This window comes from Hyaena hyaena, unplaced genomic scaffold, assembly GCF_003009895.1.
Source record: "Hyaena hyaena isolate Hyena2069 unplaced genomic scaffold, ASM300989v1 scaffold_752, whole genome shotgun sequence".
In the NCBI taxonomy this organism is placed as follows: Eukaryota; Metazoa; Chordata; class Mammalia; order Carnivora; family Hyaenidae; genus Hyaena; species Hyaena hyaena.
In genome coordinates, this window is record NW_024081378.1 from 737821 (window position 1) to 753432 (window position 15612).

Here is a 15612-nt window from a genome sequence, read left to right on the forward strand (position 1 = left end):
AATTCTTTTTTTTTTTTAATGTTTTATTTTTATTTCTAGGAGAGAGAGAGAGAGAGACAGCGTGAGCAGGGGAGGGTCAGAGAGAGAGGGAGTCACAGACTGAAACAGGCTCCAGGCTCTGAGCTGGCAGTCAGCACAGAGCCCGATGAGGGGCCCGAACCCACAAACCGCGAGATCACGACCTAAGCGAAAGTTGGAGCTTAACCGACTAAGCCACCCAGGCGCCCACATTTTGCAATTCTTAAATGTATCAAATAAAATAACTGTACATCTTAAATTTATAAAGTGTTATGTGTCAGTTATATCTCAATAAAGTGTGGGGGGAGGATAAATATAATAGCATACAATACAAATTTTGTCACAGACTTTGTGGTAATACAAAAGCAGTTAAGAAGCAAATTCATTTTATACAAAGTGGATGGTTACAGACTTAGTGTTAATCACTTACCACTTTAGAACAGGTCAATGAACATACTGGAATGTAAGAGACTAAATTAGCCTTCATAACTACAAAGATAAAATGAGATAGCAATCTCTACAGTATTCTGATTAGATATGAGATGGTGGCTTTCAGTTTCCATGACAGCAATTTGATTTTTTTAAAGTACTTTGACAGCAACAGAGTGAAACAACTGACCAGAAATGGGCTTGTAGCCAGAAACTTTGGGATTCATAAATTAATTTTCAAAATGCAGACCTACTGTAACTTCTGGGAGAACATAGCATAGCTCACTTCCTGTTCAATAGATTTCTCAGAACTTAGTCAAATTGAGAAATGAAATGATTCAGACTTATGCTGAGTTTTTTCACCTTAAAGCATACATCTAAAGCTTAAAGGAAAAAGCATACACAAAAGTCTTTACCTTATCCATAGTTATTCGGTCAGATTCTGCCATCTGTAATCCCACTGAACTGAGGACAGCTCTGTCTGGGTATAGACTCTAACCACCCTCTGTCTAATTCTCAGATGCAGGCTAAACCTGGATACCAGATTTCCTAGCAGAAATCAGCATCTCTCTTGTTCTATTATGGCATACTGAAGACCTATGTGATCTGATGTCTTAACATTTTGAGTCATTATGGAAATAGAATAAGATAAAACTAAGTTCAAAGGCCATCTTTAGAGATGGAGCAGAATAACACACTCTTCAATAAAAGTCCATGGCTTTTTCCTTACAGTTGTTTGTAAGAATCTCCATGCCTCTTTGGCTTTGGGAAATATCCCTAAAATTCACCATGAACATGAGTAAATAAAAAGCTTCCCCAGTTGATGTCATGAGCCCTCATGCCATGCAACAAATCTGACTGCACAGGGCACAATACAGCAAAGGCCTCTTGGCACTGCAGTGGAAGCTGGATGTAATGACTTTCATTCTGGACATATCTGGGAACTTCTTTTTTATTTTTTGTCTCTAGGACTTCTTTTAGGCAAGTAAGCTTGGTTTTTCTGCGTTTGGATTAAATGGAAAATATCTTGAACAATATTGTCTTATACCTACCAACCAATATTGTATATTTCCAAAGAATTCGTATGTAGTAAAATTCCTTTAAAACAATGACACATTTTTACATAGGGATGGCATGAAAGCCATGCCCAAAGGGAGCATTAAGGATAATATGGAAAGGAAGGCTCACTTTCTCCATCACCAGTGTTCTCTGCTGCCTGATCTTTTGAAACTTCTAGGATTGTGCAGCCTGGTAAATGTACAAGGCACAGACAGCTAAGCGAACTTCAAATGATTCCATGACATATCCTCTGGAATCCTTTTGGTTTAATAAATCTGTGACATTCTGGTTATTTATTTGCCATTTTCTCCTAAAAACCAAAAAGCATAAATAACAATAGGTGTTGAAGTCTTCTTGTTAATTAGATTAAAAAAATTCTCTACCAGAACTATAAGAGTAGAAATTATTTAACCCCATAAAATCTTTGTCTGATTACTTGTCCTAACTGGGTTTATGCAAAAGACCCAATTGGAAAACATCTTTATTCACGTTCTCAGTGACTGCAGGGTACAGAAAGCTGAAGCATTTCTCATAGATCAGCTGATGTCCATGTGCTCCCAGGTATGAGGGAAGGACGGCCTTGAAAAGAACACCAACAAAAAAATCTGATGGGGAAAAAAAAAAAAGATCCAAGTACTCAATGCTTCAAGACAGCAAGGGTCTTTCTTGCTGGATGGTTTTATTTTTCCATTTGGACAATGGATATAGAAGAACACTGTCTACTCTAGATTCTTTCTTTAGATCCTCAATACTTAAAAATAAGCAAGGAAAAGTACAGGGTCTGGAAAGTGGGAAAAATGTCCTACCTTCTTATGGCATGGTTCTTTGAGGAAGGTTCAAGCACTTGTATATACAGGAACTGGATGATCTACTGTTGCTTTTTCATGATCCAAGTTTTGGGACTTAGGAGGAGTCAGTAAAAGAATGCAGAATAACATGCTAGAACCATTCTTGAAAATCCAGAGAATTTCATTTATCACAGAATAAATATGAAAAAAATAATAAAAACAACTAATTCACTCACCTCTCCCACCCTGCACATCTACTTTTTTCCTGTTTGCAGTGGATGCCTCTGTGGTGGGGCTTTGGGGTTACCATTCAGCCCATGCATAATGTGCTAGCAGATGCGACATGTTCTACTTCCAAGTGGGGGCTTCTTAGAATTGCATCCCATAAACCCCAGCATTATTCTACTGCCAACACTCAATAAAACATCTCACCTCTTTCCACGTACTGTGTTATCACCTTTGAGAACATCTTTGCTAATTCTCAAGGTGAATTTTGGTTAATTTTTATTTCAGCACCTGAAACAATGCCTGATCCAGAGAAGGCAGTCAGTATATATTTGTAAATAAGTAATTCCTTTGATTACTGATTTAATAATTGTTTTGGATCTTTATTACCTATTTGTGATTCTTTTTTTTTTTTTAAATGTTTTTTATTTATTTCTAGGAGAGCGAGAGAGAGACAGTGTGAGCAGGGGAGGGTCAGAGAGAGAGGGAGTCACAGACTGAAACAGGCTCCAGGCTCCGAGCTGGCAGTCAGCACAGAGCCCGACGCGGGGCCCGAACCCACGAACCACGAGATCATGACCTAAGCGAAAGTCGGACGCTTAACCGACTAAGCCACCCAGGCGCCCCTATGTGATTCTTTTCTTGTATACTTTTTTACAAATATGTTTCCCAACGATGCCTGGGTGGCTCAGTTGGTTAAGTGACAACTTCAGCTCAGGTCATGATCCCATAGTTAGTGAGGTTGAGCCCAGCACTGGGCTTCACACTGACAGTGTGGAGCCTGCTTAGAATTCTCTCTCTCTCACTCTCTCTCTCTCTGCCCCACCCCTGTTCATGCTTTCTTTCTTTGTCTCAAAATAAATAAACTTTACAAAATATTTCCCCGGCACTTCTGGTGTGATGAAGGTTTATTTTTCCTTACTGACTTTTGAGAATACTTTTATTTTCATATTTAAATCTTAAATAACCTCTATCATCTAACTTTTCCACTGTCTCCTTTTCGTTTCCTAAATATATTATATATTCATTAGCAAGTAATAATTTTAGAATTAATTTCCTCAAATTTTTCAATAGTTGATGTAACTTTTTTATTGATTGATCTTAACATCCAAAAAATGTTATATTATAAAGGCAAAGGGAAGCCTGAGTGGCTGAGTTGGTTAAACATCCAATTCTTGATTTTGGCTCAGGTCATGATCTCAAGGTTCATGAGATTAAGGCCTGTATGGGGTTCTTTGCTGATAGCACAGAGCCTACTTGGGATTCTCTCTTTCTCTCTCTCAAAATGAACAAATACTAAAAAAGAAATAATAATAATAAAGGCAGAAAGCTAAGGATGCCTCTAGAGCAGGTGTCATAAAATTCTGTTCTGTAAAGATGTAGAGGTCAAAAGTTTCAGGCTTAAAGGACACAGAATCTATCGCACATTGCTCTTTTGTTTGGGAAGTTTGGTTGGTGCTGTTGGTACTGCTGTTCTTTTTCTTTTTTACAATCTTTTAAAAATGTAAAGGCTTAGGTTAGAAGGAGAAACAATAAATAAGGAAGAAGAAGAAGGGAGGAGGAGGAGGAGAAGGAGGAGAGAGAAAAAGACACACACACACACACACACACACACACACACACACACACACACACAATCTTGGTTCCATCTGGCCCATAGACTGTAATCTACCAAAACTTGCCCAGCTTCATGTACAGGTCTGATACCATTGCTTTATGGCTGACAATCATCCCACAAGGGGTGGGATGTGAAAGTTCAAGTCACCACAGAAAGGGAACAGTATTTATCACTCCGGTTTTTGTAGTCAACCTCAATGATTACAAGTGTTTCATTCTTTGTCTCTCAGCTTAGACATTTGCACTGCTGCATCTCCTTTGATGCAAAACCACCTTACAACTTTCCAAGAAGTCCTGGAATCTGAAGAAGGTACTCTCAATGTAATACAGAGTTTTCTTTGCAAGCATTGCCTTTTGTGTTGAGATTGATCTATATTCGTTATATACTCCTGGTGTGCAGTACTTTCTTGTCCTCACTAGCTTTCTGAATTAAGATTACAGTAGTCACAGTACAGTCACCACAAAATAAAGTTGCATTACAAGGAATTTTGAGAGTAATGATTCTGAGAAAATCTTAAAAACTTGGATTTGGCTCTGACATCTTGTTTGGAGAAAATTCTTTGACAACTTTTGTAATGTTTTACCTTGGGTATAAGTTTTATAATTTATTTTTCCCACAAATTGTCCATTTTATTTAGATTTTTAAAACTATTAACAAAAATATATATTACATTTAAAAAATATTGGTTAATCTGTTTGCTAAATATTTTCAATAATTCTTTTATTGACATTAGATTTCTTCTGTTGTGGAAACAATAAGAACAAAGTGGTCTGCTATATGGAGATTTCAGGAGCACTGGCATGATTTATTAAGAATTTACAAGAGAAATGATGTGTCACACACTTGGGATTTTTTATGATTAACCAGGATTTTATCCTCCACAGTTGGACTACAGAATGTTGAGTTTTTCCTCATTCCCTCAAGTTCTACATTCTAAGGCCCCAAAGCCTGAGGGCTGAGTCTCCATATGAGACAAGGCAGTGAGAAACTTCTTCTCAAGACAGCCAGAGGTGTTATGATCAAAATGATCCACTACGTCAGGAGACAAAGAGCAAGGTTGGTCCATCTTAGGAGTCTCCTTAGGGCAAAACAAGGCAATAACCCTTTGTTCCTACCAGACATGACATTTTCATGTTTCCCCTCTGTCACCAAATGAAATAAGACAAAGTGACAGATATTATTCAAAAGAGTAGCATTTTCTTAAATCATTATATAAAAAATAATTGCCAATTCACTAGTTTGTACTTTGGATGTACTTTAGGAGGATATGGCCTCAATAAAAAATAAAATCAATGAAACTTTGTGTTGCTTAATTTCACATGTCAACTTATCTGGGTTAAGGGATGCCGCATACCTGGTAAAACACTATTTCTGGGTATGTCTCTGAGGGTGTTTCCAGAAAAGATTATCTTATGAACTGTAGGCTAAGTAAAGAAGATCCACCCTCACCAATGCAGGTGGGCACAATCCAATTCATCGAGGGTCTCAATAGAACAAAAATGTATCAGAAGGGTGAATTTACTCTCTTCTTAAACTGAGACATCCATCTTCTGTCCTGTAACATCAGTGCTCTGGGTTCTCAAATTTAGACTGGAACTATATCACCAGTTTTCCTAGATGACTAGTTTACAGATGACAGATTATGGGACTTTGCAGCCTCCATAATCATGTGAACCAGTCCGGAGAATTGGCTCATTCTCTCTCTCTCTCTCTTCTATTGTATCTATTTCCCTGCATAACTCTGACTAAAATGAACAGATTTTTTCTGAAGTTCTAAAACCACAAGCACATCTAAGAATGGGGGATGCAGGTCTAATCATTTACCTAGAGTGATTAAAGTCAGGAGAATCAACAATTGTAGCTGTCAAGATTTAGCAGCTTTGGAAGCCTATCGAATTTAGGGGACAGGTAGGAAGAAAAATGCACATAATAAGTGTACATAATTTGTGGGTTGCATCCTACTGCCTAAATGCATCTGGTTGCACCTAGACTTTGTGCAGCATTTATTTCCTAGAAATTATCAACAGCTAAAAATAGACATTTAACAATATTTGAATCATTTTTCTTTCATCCTACATGGTGGACAAATAAATGTCTTAACTTCTTCATATGAATTAATAAATATCAAACTTGGAAGAGTAGAATCACTATATTAAATATTATGTTGTAATAAAATTACTTATATACACTATTACCAATATTATAATACATAATTTATTAACCAGTAGTAATATTTTATTACTATAGTAGATTACAATTTCATTATAATTATAAACTATTATCTTACAATTTGTTTAAATGAACAACTAGATGATAAAATATTACAATTAAATAGGAAAACCTTGTATAATTGATGTCAATTTGCAAATAAAACACTTTAAGTATGAAAATAATCAACACTAAGAAGTCTGAATCTTGGAGTTTTAACTCAGCAAATCTACATTATTTTGTGTACTTAATCTGAGGAAATCTTTCTCTTCTTGGTTAGTAACAGTTTTACTGTTAGTGAAATCCATACATCCTCTTAAGAATCACTGTAAGACAGTGATTTATCCTAAGAACAGCAGGAGGATGGAATGATACATCCCCTCCAAGGAAATGGGTGGAGGAAACAATGTGCCAACATAGCCCAGATGGAGAAGCCTGCTCATGCTGGAGCTCTCAGGGCTTATGTTATGGCTGAGCCTACCCCTGTTCCAGGGGATAGGATGGAGTGTCATGTGAAGTCAACGCTGCTGATCTATAGGGCTAAGAGGTAGAGCCTCTCATGTAAGAGCATAAAGAGAAGGAAAGAGTACAATGCAAATTCATTCTTGCATACAGAAATAAAATAGTGCATTTTTTTTCTAAAGCTAATCTCCTTCTGTGTTATCCAAGCACAAATGGATGTTATTTGAGTTCATACCAATTATAGAGACAAATCTCACTTAAGAATCTGCAATATATACAGGTACTAGAATAAACAAATACACCACAAATTACATTTAAATCATCTTACTCTTCCAAAATACTCTTGCTTCATCTCTGCTTTTGAAAAGGCCCATCTCAGAACAAGAGAGAGGAACTCACTTATTCCAGGTTTCATGCAATATATGTCAGAGAGCACTGCAAGTACCTGTAATAATTACCTCATTAACTCACAATCAACCCATCTATAACAGAGTTTAACAAATACAAAACAGAGACTTAGGGAGGGCACACAAGAGTCCTGGATATAGTCACTCCTGGACTCCCTGCCTTCCAGACTTCACTTTCCCGCCATACTCCCAACTAAAACTCCTACACACCCAGCTCTCCTTAGTTCTAGCAATTTGCATATTTCACTCATCCTTTTTACTTTTCTTTGAAGGAATAGTGACTAGTTAAGGAATTAATTATACATATATACATTCAATATCTGGTATAATTATAAATTTATATGATTGATGTTTTATTGTGTCTACTTTTCAAATATGGAAATAAGAGCATGATATTTAATTCTAATATCACAGAGTTAGAATGTGAACTCTGATTTGTCTTATTCCATGATTGACAATTGCCCTTATCTCTATCTTTTCAGTGCACTGTGCAGGTATCTCAACCAACCATGTGTGTGGCTTTAAACTTTTATAGTTGGTCCCCAATTCAGGTGAGTGATTGGTAAAGCATCTGGGAAGGAAATGAGCTGCAAATTAGAAAATAGAAGATTAGAAATTGGAGGGGCACCTGGGCGGCTCAGTTGGTTAAGCACTTGACTTTGGCTCACATCATGATCTCACGGTTTGTGGATTCGAGCCCTGTGTCAGGATCTATGCTGAAACCTCAGAACCTGGAGCCTGGTTCAGATTCTGTGTCTCCCTCTCTCTCTGCTCCTTTCCTCTCATGCTTTCTCTGTCTCTAAAAATAAATAAAAATTAAAAAAATTGAAAGACACTGATATTGTGTGAATAGCCACTAGGTAGCAGGTCTTTCTAGAAGATTTTGAAATTGTATAACTGCAAAATATTTTGCACAGGTGATGCTCTGATTTGTGGGATTACAGGCTGTGTAACCATGTCAAGTGAAATAAACCTACTACTTTAAGGTACAGATTCACTGGATGATGGGCTGCCTCCACAATCTGGGAGGCCCAGTGCAAAATAAAAATGCAAGGTCTCCTCGTCAAAAATTAATAAAAAATGTGAAGATCATGACACAAGAACCTTAAACCCATGCATGCACCTTGTGTCTTTCTTACTGTGTGCCTGCATAGGTGCTCACCCATGTAGCTGCTTTTGCCTTTGGTGTTTCTCATCATTCTCTGACTTCCTAGTCTCTGACTTCTGTGTTCTTTCTCTACTATTTGAGTGCAGACCTCCTCCAATAGGTTATCTGCCCCACAAAGGTATACAGGGCCTGGACTATGATGACCACTGGGTGCAGGGGCCCTGAGGCTCATGGGGGAAAGTCAGAGAACTGACTATGCCAGAAGAATCCCAAGAGTCATAAAATAAAGTAGAGAAGGAGACAGATGGGGGAAATGGACCATTTCATCAAGATGTTTAGGAGGTGAGATATAAATTTTGTACATATATGGGACAGAGAGTTAGAAGGAACATGTCTTGAGGTTGGATATGCATGGTTTTGGCACAGCAGAGGGACGGGGGAGATACAACCAGAGGAGGCAGGTATTGGAAGGACAGAGCCCAACGCTCTGAGCTAATCCCAGGGCTTGAGCTTTACCTGGCTGGCAGATTCTGAGCCTAGGGGTGCCACTAAGTGGCAAGCACATAAGTCATTTCATGGCAACAGTGATTAACACCCCACGTCTAGTCTCCAGGGGTATATTTAAATTCAAGGTATCAGATGACCATTTAGGAGGAAGATATCTTTCTCTTTAAAGGAGAATTACAATGCCAGCTCTCAGGAAGCCAATTGATGTTATGATTTCATGATTCTATATTAGCATGAATGGCAGTCTTAGGAGACTGTAAACTGCATCGATTTCTCAGAAAGCTAAACTCCTCATGTTTACTACCATGGGACTGGGTGGGGGAACAGAAAGAACTGGGCTTCTAGTGACCTTGCCTGCAGTCTTCAAGGAGAGGCCACACTCACTAGGACTCTCTTGAGCCTGCAGCCTCCTCTGCTCTCCAGGGCACATTCCCAGAGACTCCACTGCTATAGCTAGATTAACTCCCTGTGGCCTTTCTAAACATATATCTGTTTAGTCATCTGCTCCCAAGGTCTGCTCTGGGCCTGGCACTTGGAGTATATGAGGTTTTCCCAGAGATTCTGATCTCCACCTGCTCCAAGTCCAAAGGCTCTGTATCAGAGGATGCACTGGCTCTGAAACCGTGTCAGTACCCACTCTCAGGAAGAGAGAGAGGGCTGGTGTCCAGGCCCTCAGCAGGGTAATGAGCACCTGAGAGGCATAAACTTTACTCCCAGGGGCAGTGGGGATGCAGCCCTTGGGCAGTCATCTGCAGGCCCCTTGTCAGAGCCTTCTCCCAGGCTGGAGCAGAATCCTCACCCCCCAGGTGGGGCCCCACTTCGCCCCTGCCAGGATGTCACCTCAGTCCTCCCAGGTTATAACCCTGTTTGCACTATCCCTTTGCTAAATATAAATGAGCTTTTCTCGATTCATTTGCTTGGACCCCTATTCACTGGATTCTCTAATTTTCTGTAATTCAGTTGTTTCACAAATTAAATTCTTATTCCGGTTCAAAACATTTAGCAAAATGACCTCTGATTAAAACCTAATAGATACAAATAAAGATAAAGTGTACAATTAAGTGTTGTCTCCTAGGTTGAGGTGATCCATCTTGACTCCAATTTTAGCCCACAAATAGATTTACAGTGCCTCTCCCAGATCATCAAAGTCAGTAGCAGCCCAACAGCAGGTTCAATAATATTTCCAGCTTGTTTCTTTTAAAACAGAGACTGATCCTGACCCTCCATAGCTAAAAATGTTTTTTAAGGATGCTTGTGAAGTATAAATTTGAAAAACTTGAATCTGTGTATTGCCAAATATGTTTCAAGTATTGAAAATTTCCTTTTCCATATTCAATCATTGGAACTGTAAACATGTGGTGTGCCCATACAATAAAGCCTAAGAAACCAATGGACATCATGGCTCATGTCAATGTAAATGGAACTGCCTTTGTCCTTTAGCTGAATGTTTTCAAGTGCAACAGACATATAAGAATGAAGAATCATGAATACATACCTGATTTGTATAATTACTTATGATATGATGTTGGGGCTCCCTCTAAGCCAGGCTATGGACACATCTTTGTTCATCAAAATGACAGGCAGTGCCTGAGAACTACAGTAATGGAGGCACTGGGCCTGATTGTTCTTCAGTGAGTCTGCAGATAATCATGATGACCTGTGAGGATGCTATGTATCCTTTACATAAGTGTGCACCTCTGGACTTTTTAATCATCGGGGATCTTGGTGATGTAAGAAACACAAGACTGGAAAGTCTCACTGAGTACATAGACACTTGACCCCACAATGTTCCTTCAGAGCACAACCACCTAATGATGTCCAGTATGCTGGATTTTAAATGAATGTGTGGTGGTTTGTCTCTGGAAAGCAAGCAAGCATGAACAGTTATGCAACTAGCTGAGTAAGCAACTGATACCATATGGTCCCACTGAAGACATTATCCTATGTTGTCTTTTACTGTCTCAGAGTTTTAAAGAGAAGTCACTGAAGAAAGATTTTAAACAAAATATACAAAACAAGAAAGACATATAGGTATAGCCATGATTAACAGCTGAGTTTGTTTATAATTCTTCCTGAAGACATCATATTATTATAAGTATTTGTGAGCTGCAGAGGTGTCTGATGATATTCTACCTTCACAAGAAGGCTGAAAGACAAAGGTATAATGAATCTTCTCTTCCATTCCTGGATCCAAATAATATTATAAAATCATGGGCCTACTTTATAACCTCCAAAAAACACTTCTCTCATATCCAAGAACAATAAAGCATGAGGTGACTTTGAATTTGGAATTCAAAGAATTTCCTATCAATATATTAAAGAACAAAATAAGTATGAAGGATTAGTTTTCTCCTATAATATGAAACTGCAAACCAAAGACTGATGAGGAAACAACATGTATTATAAACACATGTGGCCTGTCTCCCTCACCTTTATATATACCCTGTTTCCTTGCCAGTCTTTGGTTTGCAGTTCAGGGTGTATGGAGGTTAGAATCACAGCAAAGGAAGTTTCATGGCTGTTTCCCACTGCTGGAGAATACAGAAACATGCCACAGAGACACTAAGAAAGAAGAAATAATTTGTTAAGAATAAAAGGACTCAGGACATGCCTCCCTGCTCCCTGTCATCATTCTAAGCTCTGAACTTTCTATAGTTTTCGAGTCAAGCTAATATCCACAACCCCTTCTCCACTGCATTGACACAGAAAACATAATTAACATCACCATTTGCTTACAAAGACATCGAAACTCTGCTCCAAAGTTAGCTAGGGTTTCTCTGTACACTTAGAATTAATTGGCCCATTTGTGAGGATGGAGGTTTGCTGTAAAGTGAAGGGAAAGCCAGTCTGCAGAGTACACACTGTGCCTGGAGTGGGCAGACCTGGGCAGGGGTCTCAGGCCAGGGTCTAACTGCACTTGGTTCCCTGTCTCTGAAAAGATGCTGGTAATACTGACCTCATGGGGCTCTGTAAGGAATAAATGAGATAATTTGGGTAAATTGTTTGGTGAGTGCTGGGAACTCAGTAGATGCTAGTTCCCTTCTCTTTTTTCTTTCACTGAATGCACATCTGCTTCTGATAAAACAAAGAAGTGTGACGGCTGACATCCCCCGATACCCAGCAATTTTAGCAGATTTATGGTTTTGTGCTCTAGCCGAAAGCTGTTTAAATTGATTGTTGCCAAAGCATATATCACCTCATTCATTACAAATAGTTTATCTTGCAGTAGACACTAGGAGCACTACAGAAAGAAGAAATGGATAAAGAACTATTAGGCTGAATGCAAACCAATAAGGATGGAGCATAAAGTAGCAACTTTCTCGAGTTTGTTCTTTTGTTCAGAGCTGGTGAAATGTTTTGCCCTTCTTGAGTGTCTGGAATGTTCCATGCAGCACCAAGCATGAGCCCTTTGTGCCTGCTGTTCTTTCTGTTTAGGATGCCCTGACACCAACCCTAAGCTTTCCACCACCTTCTCCCCTGGTTAGACTCAACTTATCTCTTAAAATCTCACAAGTTCCTAAAGGAATCTTCTGATGATCTCCGATCCAGGTCAGCTCTGTTATAACATCACTTTCAGAGTTGCTCACCTCAACTTGTACAATAATCTGTTTCAGTGGTTATGCAAATTCATGACTACTATACTTTATAAGATTTATCACCTTGATTTCAGAGGCTGCATCTAGTTTTGCTCCTAGCACAGGGACCAACTCAAAGCAGCTGTATGGTCGCCAACTTCTAAAATGGCTCCCAAATATCTCCTCTTCCTGACATTCCAGCCTTTGAGGATATCCCCACCTTTCCTGTGGGTTGGACCTAATGGTATGCTCCTGCAGAACAGAATATGTCATAAGTGATGGAGTATGACTTCCAGATTAGATTATAAAAATTTGCCTCTTATACACCTTATCTCTCTTCCCCCAATCTTCCTTGCTCCTTTCCACCCTTCTTATCTTCCTTCCTTCCTTCTTTCCTCCCTGCCTCCTTTGCTTGCTCGCTTGCTTCCTTCCTTCCTTCCACCCTCCCTTCCTTCCCTCTTTCCTCACTTTCTCCTTCTGGCTTCTCTCTAATAAAACCAGCTGCCCTATGGAGAGGCTGGTGTGGTAATAACTGAGAGAGGCTATGGCAAAGGCCCAAATCCAACAACCAGTGAAGAACCAAGTCACAAACACAAACTAGAAATGGATCCCCTCTAGTCAAACCTTGAGGTGACTGCAGGTATGGCCTCATTTGTAGCCTGTGAGAAATCCTGGAGCAGAGATGCCAGCCAATCATGCCCGGATTTCTGACCATATAACTATGAGACAAGAAATGTGTCATTTTAACTCACTGTTAGGATAACAAGTTATGCAGCAATAGGTAGCCACCATACTCAACTGTATATTCCTGACCTGATGGACAAATGCATATTTACACCTAAGCAACAAGAGAAAAATATGGTGTTTTTCTGAGTTGTAGAAAAATGAAATGGTCCACCAAATTCAATTCAATCAATAATTCTTTCTTAGATTTGCTGAATAAAGCTTTATTAAAGAAGGAATAGATTTTGGAGTTGAGCTGACCATGGAAATAATTTATATTGGCAAGGAGGAGCTTTCAGACAGTGGAAGAAACATATATAAGTTAGTCAGATTCAGGTGGAGCAAAAGACAGCTTGAGGTGAGCCATTGGGTCCTGCATATGTAGGCTTATGACTGAGTACAACACACAAACCTACAGAGAGAAAGTCAACAGTATTATTTGGTAATTGCCTAACACACATGTGGACCAGTCTTTATGATCACACTGCAAAGAGTCTCCTGCCCAGCCTGGAGTGATGGCAGAAGATTGTTCAGGAGGAGAACAGTATAGGCAAATAGAGAGATGCTGAGAGCATTGACACCAGTGGAAGCAATGACACCAGCCAAGGAACAAGTTCTCACAAACCTTGTAGAGAATATGACATTCATGGCAAGGAGTTTGGAGCTGAGCCTAGAAGCATTATTTGCGTTGAAAGAATGTGAACAGGCAGCCAGGAAGAGTCACTAGGGAGCCTCCCCGGCCACTTGTAGTATCATGCCAACAAGACTTGGTAATGTGCCAGCAGGTAGAAGGTAAGGCAGGAGCTCAGGGATGGTGACCAGGGAAGGTGAGCCAGCTGCAATCACACAAAGGGCAATCGAGCTTCCTCAAATACTTTTCAGGAGAGGGCTGGCCAGCTAACTTTGTGCAATTTGGAGGGCTTCTTGGAATCCATGTCCAGGAAAGACAAAATTGGAAGCAGCCAAAGTCAGGAGCAGCAGTAGAGAGCTGAATAATTCCAGGATAAGGGATTTTCAGACTGGGTTCTATGGGGCCCAGGAGGCAGGTGGCTCCCTGAGGTTGTGGGAGGGCCCAAGTGGCATGGCTCCAGCTTCATCCTCCTACTTGCCTCAGAGAAGCTCCAACATCCACTCATTTTATATTTTTCAATTCTGTGTAAGAATTTAGGAAGTAGTGATGGGGAGGTTGTACAGAAATTCTATGGAAATTCTGTAGTTCAAGTGAAAAATCAATAAAGAATGATTCCTTCCATGAGCAGTGAGAGTGGAGATGCAGAGGGTACCCACCAGGGCAGTTCTTTGCATCAACCTCGGCCACCAGGGTGTTGCATCCTCACAGACAGATCTGGTCTCTGAGAACCTCATTCACTGAGGTCAGCTTTGGCTTTCTGCCTAAGTTTCCTCTAAAGAAACCAAACACTACAAAATAAGACCCAAAAACAGGAGACCTGCTTTGCATGTAGTACAAGGCTGTTTTAGATGATGCCATCTTTCCTTCATGGTTACGAAGACCTATCAGAGGACTTCTTCTACCACATTAAAGGCCAGGTCAGCTTTACCAGAGAGGAACTGCAGTGACCTAAGTCCCTGGGCCGATAGCACCTTTCCTCTCACTATGTCTTCCTGTGGATGCAGAGATAAGTTTAGAGCTCTGACTCCATGATGATAGCATCACCTATCTAGCAATCCTGATGACAAGATATATTTCAAAAGTAAAAAAAAGACACAAGATCAAAGATGATTCTGACTCTGTCCATTTGTTTTTACTGGCTGATTTTGTGAATGAATATGCTGCTAACAATATAGAAACCAAGAAGCAGAAGTTTGGATTGACAAGTTAGGATGTTCAGTTAAGAATCTGCTGAATGAGAGGGAGGGAGACACGATGGCGGAGAAGTAGAGAGCTCCATGCATTTCACTTACCCCCATCTCTCAGAGAAGGCCTGAAGCCATAGGACACTGAACCACAGGAGTTTGGGAGGAAAAGAGACAGAGTACACTGGAAGGCAACCTCATAGATGCGTGAGTATGAACTGGGGAAGATAAAAATGGGCTGACCGGGAGACAGGGAGGGAGAGGAGGGAACCCCTTTCACAGGGAGCCACCAAGAGTCAAAAAGAATAGAAAGAGTGGCTGAAACTGCTCACAGAACTGTCTCTGGAGAAGAGGAAAACCTCGGCTCAGACAGAAATTGATCCTATTTCTAGCTGTGGTGCTGACTTTGGGCTGGGTGCCCCAGTTCCAGGCGGCACCAGGAGAAACTGCTCAGCTGCTCTCCCAGCTCAATCCCTGGTGGGGAAGCAACCGACCTGTGAGGTTGCGTTTCAGGCTGTATCAATAAAGCATTCGGACTAGGACCTGGGAACGAGGCAGAGCTTGGGACATAGAACACAGCCCACTTTGGCTACACACATGGCACAGGGAGATCGTACCCAAAGGAGTGATTTCCGGTGCTTGGTTCCAGAGGGGACTGGGGCACCACCAT

General features: G+C 40.2%; 1 protein-coding gene and 1 long non-coding RNA gene across 2 annotated transcripts in view; both read right to left on the bottom strand.

The window, feature by feature from the left end:
• LOC120220990 overlaps window positions 1-10240 on the bottom strand; it is a 13412-nt gene extending 3172 nt beyond the window's left edge. Inside the window, exons 1-2 of the long non-coding RNA XR_005525703.1 lie at window positions 10176-10240; window positions 7421-7428 (exon numbers count right to left, since the gene is read on the bottom strand). This is a non-coding gene — a long non-coding RNA (uncharacterized LOC120220990). The remainder of the gene's footprint in view (window positions 1-7420; window positions 7429-10175) is intronic.
• The window catches only part of GABRG3 (gamma-aminobutyric acid type A receptor subunit gamma3), a 729891-nt gene that overhangs the window by 629446 nt on the left and 84833 nt on the right, over window positions 1-15612 (bottom strand). The gene's annotated exons all lie outside the window — the stretch shown is intronic.